The sequence below is a fragment of the Octopus bimaculoides genome, chromosome 26, assembly GCF_046866305.1.
Source record: "Octopus bimaculoides isolate indiv1 chromosome 26, ASM4686630v1, whole genome shotgun sequence".
Taxonomy (NCBI): domain Eukaryota; kingdom Metazoa; phylum Mollusca; class Cephalopoda; order Octopoda; family Octopodidae; genus Octopus; species Octopus bimaculoides.
This window is the reverse complement of record NC_142953.1, coordinates 963,959-969,879: the sequence shown is the minus strand read 5'-3', so window position 1 is coordinate 969,879 and position 5,921 is coordinate 963,959. Positions and strand designations below refer to the sequence as shown.

At 36.4% G+C, this 5,921-nt stretch overlaps 1 long non-coding RNA gene across 2 annotated transcripts in view; it reads right to left on the bottom strand.

The window, feature by feature from the left end:
- Positions 1 to 362: 362 nt before the first annotated feature.
- LOC106871846 (uncharacterized) overlaps positions 363 to 5,921 on the bottom strand; it is a 12,522-nt gene continuing 6,963 nt past the window's right edge. For both annotated transcript variants that reach the window (XR_016238492.1, XR_001409703.3), the window contains exons 2-3: positions 1,972 to 2,134; positions 363 to 620 (exon numbers count right to left, since the gene is read on the bottom strand). This is a non-coding gene — a long non-coding RNA (uncharacterized LOC106871846). The remainder of the gene's footprint in view (positions 621 to 1,971; positions 2,135 to 5,921) is intronic.

Here is a 5,921-nt window from a genome sequence, read left to right as displayed (position 1 = left end):
GCATTGGCCATAACTATTCCATATATATATATATATATATATATATATATATATATACATTCATATATATGCATGCACACACACACACACATACATCAACTGAATAAAGTTACAACATAAACATAGTCTGCTTTCCACGTTTTTTAAAATACAATAATAAAAAGCATGAAAACCAGACCATGTTGTAACCTTATTCAACTGATATATTATTCTATACACATTTACACAAATTCGGAATATATATATATATATCATCGTTGTCACCACCACCATCATCATCATTGTTGTCATCATCACCATCATGATGATCATCATCATCATCATTAACCACAACAGTAACAAAACAAAAGGCAATGCAAAACTATGATTGAATTTTGGTTTATTCCTTAATGCATGAGTCAGAAATTGTCTATTGTAAAATGGTTACAGCAAGGAAGTAAATAACGATGGCACCATATTCCTGTGTCCAACATGGAACCACATCTACTGGAAATGACTCTCTTGAGGCTGCTAGTGTTGTAGTAGTCGTAATGGTAGTTGAAGTATAAGAGGAGGAGGAAGAGGAAGAGGTGGAGGTGAGAGAAAAGGGTTGGTCTCTGATGTGCCATTTCTGTTGAGAGCTGAAAGGATAAGAGGAAACAAAAATGATAAAAGTAAGATAGAGTGAAGAATTGGTGTTGAAGATGGCTTTCAAAGACTACAGAAGTGTTTCAATTAAATCTGGTATGTAGGCTCACCGTCTTCTTAACAATAATAAAATTGGTTTCATATTTTGGCACAAGGCCAGCAATTTCGGGGGAGGGGTTAAGTCAATTACGTTGACCCCCAGTGTTCAACTGGTACTTATTTTATTGACCCTCAAAAGGATGAAAAACAAAGTAGACGTCGGTGGAATTTGAATGCAGAATATAAACATGAAATGCTGCTAACCATTTTGTCTGGCATGCTTACAATTCTACCAATTTGCCGCCTTAACAACAGCAATAATAATAATAATAACGGTTTCAAATTTTGGAACAAGGCCAGCAAGCTTGGGGCAGGTCGATTACATTGACCCCAGTGATCAACTGGTACTTACTTTACCGACCCAGAAAGGATGAAAGGCAAAGTAGTTCTTGGAGGATTTGAACTCAGAATTAAAGACAGACAAAATACTGCTAAACATGTTGTCTGGCATGCAAACAATTCTGCCAGATTGCTGCCTTACACTTATATCAACTAAACACAAAGTCAAAAAAATATTGTCTGAGATTCTTTCAGAATCTTATGACAACCCCCTATGTTGGGAACTGCGATTCCACACAATGAAGTTATTGTCCAACGACTGCAGATTCCAATGAAACAAGTCAGGAGTCTACAGAATGCCAAAGAACAGTTTCAGGAGATAATTACTGATGTTATTCACCTCCCACAAAAGCCTACCACGTTAGATTATTGACTGATTGGCGCCAAGATACAAAAGACTAGCAGTCACTAATTACATCAGTAACGAAGTTCCTCCCAGAAAATTAATTAGATTTTCAACAGCTATATAGGCGTAGGTGTGGCTGTTTGGTAAGAAGTTTGCTTCCTAATCGCATGGTTGTAGGTTCAGTCCTGCTGTGTGGTACCTTGGGCAAGTGTCTTCTACTATAGCTTCATGCTGACCAAAGCCTTGTGAGTGGTTATGGTAGATGGAAACTGACAGAAGCCCATCGTATATGTCTGTATGTGTGTGTGTTTTGTTCTCTGTGTGTGCATGCATGTGTCTTTGTGTTTGTCCTCTGCTACCACATGACAACAGGTGTTGGTTCGTTTACATCCCTGTAACTTAGCAGAGAGACTGATAACATAAGTACCAGACTTTGGAAATAATAAGCATTGGCGGGGGGGTTGATTCATTCCGCTACACCTTTCAAAGCAGTGCTCCAGCATGGCCACAGTGTGGGTAGCTGAAACAAGTATAAGATAATACAATAAAAACGTCCGTACTTGTGTCGTGTTGTTGAATGTTTCCGAATTCATTTTACATGTTTTGCTCGCTGTATCAACGTAGATATTGTCTTCAACACTTCGCGGGCCTCCATTTCTTGATTATTCTGGTCTGCTTCCAGCTTTTGTGTCAAATATTCACGAAAACCATCAAGTTTTTCGCCTAAAAATAAAAATAAATAAATGACAAAGAGAAAATGCAAGATTAAATAAAAGATCGAAACCTTCAGCAAGTTCTACAACTGTATTATAACATATTATTATCACATTATCATATCAGGTTCTAGTTTTGGGGTGTCTGCTAAATATTAATAAAAAAATATACATACATACATATGCATATATATATATATATATATATATATTACACATACACAAGGGAGTACTGAAAATTTCCTAGCTTTAAGGGGTGCCGTGAAAGGCCTGGTTGGAGGCCTTAACTTCTGAGTTCCTTTACAAAGCTTAGAAGAACTGAGACACACACACTCACACATTCACACATGCACACACACTCACGCACACACACACATAATTTCCCCATTTGCACTGAAATCTATTTAATCACTATTTCCAAAGTCTCCTGACAGATGTAATTCTAAACGAGGAATTACCATTAAAAGAAAACCAAATTTTAATTAAGATTTACGGAAATTCTTTGTATGTTGGTCTTTTGTTTAGCTTTAAAACACTGAGAATAAAAGATTCCTCAACAAGATTGCAAACTGGGAATTAATTTCTTGTTCGTGTCTGCCAGAACTTTTGAACGCATCCCTGATAAAAACGCTTGGAATCCATGTTTTATATTTGGATATTTTAAATTTCAAAATTTACAAATCCATTTTAAATGATATACAACATCCCCCACCGGAGTTTTACACAACTGATGGTGGTGTTGGTTCTTCTTCTTGTGGTTGTTGTTGTTGTAGTTGTAGTTGTTGTTGTTGTGGTGGTGGTGGTGGTGGTGGTGGTGATGGTGGTGGCTGTGGTGGTGACATTCTAATTCGCTTTGTTTTAGAACTTCTGGGAGTTCATTTCAATTTAATGAATGCTTAATTAATCAATTTATTATCAAAAGTCTATTTACGGTCATTGTGCTGTAAACATAAGCATCCTCTATGACACAACTGGGCTTTTTGAAACACACCTGCAGAAAACACACAACATGGTTTAACATCCGTTTTCCATGCTGGCATGGGTTGGACGGTTTGACAGGAGCTGGCCAGCCAGAGGAATGCACCCGGTTCTAGTTGTCTGTTTTGGTTTGGTTTTGACAGCTGGATGACCTTCCTAATGCCAATCACTCCACAGATTGTAGCGGATGCTGGTCATGAAGAAGGTGGCATTGTCTTTGATCATAGAAGATCAGGGCTGACCGAAGGCAGCAGCAGCAGCAACAACATTCAAATCACAGCCGAGTGTTTTAGTAACAAAGACCAGATTAAATAATATTATGCCAGGTGTCCTGTATATGAGGAAAATAAAACAGGAGAGCCATGGTTGGAACCACTTTGATTTATGGAAGGTCTGGTCGATCAGGATTGTCCTGGGGCTAAACAAGAAGAAGAAAGAAGAAAAAAAAGAAAACAGAAGAGACTTCGACTATGGAATGTCGACCTTTCTATTCATCTTTGATTTCTTCATTTCTAAGGAATCGGTAAATTCCTTTTGAAAAAGTCAAGTGTTGGACAATGGCAATGTTAACTGCCCTCCCCCCCCCCCACTCACCCCCAACTCTTATTCTGGAGAAATCTCATTGAGAATTGTTTTTAGAAATAACAGGTCTGAATGGAATTTTTATAAATATGAATTACGTTATTTTTTTCAATTTTTAACCAAAATATTTTATTTATTAATTTATAAATTCAAAAAATATTTTTTCTGTGAGTGAATTCATGGATTTTACCGAATGGTAAATATATGAAGGCGGTGGGAGGTGAGGTGGGGGGTGTCTTGCGTGAAAATGAAGGGGAGGGGCAGGAACGGGTGGTGTGGAGGTAGGGAGTGAATGGCTGAGTTTCCTTTTTACGTGTTTGATGTTTGTGTTTAGGTGTAAATGTGTGAACACGCTTGTGAACGTGTTTTCTATGTTTGTGTCTGTACATGCGTGCGTGCATGTGTGTGTTTGTATCTGTGTTATGTTGTGTGTGTGTGTGTGTATCTCTTTTCCTGTATGATTGTATGTGTGTGTATCTCACATTCTCTCTCTCTTTCTCTTTGTGACTGTGTGTGTTTCTTCCTCTCCTTCTCTTTGTCTCCCTCTCTCTCTCTCTCTCTCTCTCTCCCTCTGCGAATGTATGTGTGTGTGTGTGTTTATGTGTGTGTGTGTGTTTGTGTGTGTGTGTGTGTGTTGTGTGTGTGTGTGTATGTGTGTGTGTTCATGCGCATTAGTCTCTGGAGTGTAAAGCAGAGAAGATCGACAAACACTCAGGATGAATTGGCAATTTGGCAAAGGACAACAGGGAGATATAGCAAAACACACACACACACACACACACATTCACAGATCAAGAGAGAGAAAAAGAAAAAAAAAGATAGATGGACATAAACAGATAGATATAAATAGATAGGTAGGTAGGTAGGTAGTTAGGTAGGTAGGTAGACTGATAGATAGACAGACAGATGTGTAGACAGATAGACAGATAGATAGATAGGTAGATAGACAGTAAGAAAGAGAGAGAGAGAGAGAAGGAAAAAGAAAGGGAAAGAAAGATAGGGTAAGAGTGAGGTAGTTCAATGTTAGTGGAGGGAGGATGTGTAACTGAGGGAGAAGAAACTAGAAGGAATACCAGCAAGTTTGAGAAACATGGAGGGGAAGCAAAAAATTAAACAACAGGGAATTACTCTACTCACATAGAAACACACCTACACAAATGCATGCAAACTGTCCAACATTCATCTGTACACAAATGCCCACCCACACAGAACTATCCTACTCACACATTTGGTTCAATACCCCGTTGGTTTCAATGTATGCACATGATTTGTTAAATCTTTTATTTATTAATTAAGCATTTCTTAACGAATCAGAAATATTAAAATGTTTTGATAGAAATAAGTTTAAATTTAGTTTCAGCTGTACACATATTTTAGCCATTGAAATAGCAAACATCAGATGTAAAAATTTTAGAAAATCATCTCCAATACTTCCTACTTCTAAACACCATAAATTCTACAATGATTCATATCTTTTGCAAATATTTTTATGGTTGACAATTCAGTCGCCAAAAAAAAAAAAAAAAAAGATGAAGAAAAATAAAATTGGATTGACTAAGAATAATTTTAAGGGATAATTTAATCAGTATGAACATTCTTTTAGAAATTTGGAAAGATCTTTGGAGACAAGTTCATCTCAATACATATGTATTTTGATAAACTTGTCTCCAGAGACAATGCTAGAGACCATAAAATCATGTGGATATACATTGCAACGCATTTCAAACAAGGTAGCAATAGCTGTGATCTTTGTCTCTCAGAAAATAGTGAATATATTATTGGCATAATGACCCTCTTGGGATGCAACGAATCCTGTTTCAACACTTCAGTTCAAATCAAGAATCTTGCAAACAAAATACAAAAAACGAAATAAATATCTTGTTTTACAGAAACTCCATCCTAAGCACACATCAAAATTAATACCATTATGTCACTGCAAATCAAAACATTTGCTAGAATATTTTAAATCAGATATCAGCTACAAAACCAAATAACTGCATCATATATTAATCTTTGCTGTAAAACAAACATCCTTTTTTTTGTTTGTTTAACATGCAATAAATATTGGTTATTTTTGTTATATGTCAAAAAGACCAGTTGGTGGATAGCAGACACCTTTATACAATAACATAACATTAAAAGATTATATATTTATCTACATTATATATTGTTACAGTGAATATACAAGTGTCTTTGTATTTCATTCTGTATATTTACATAAGATTGCTTCTTAGTTT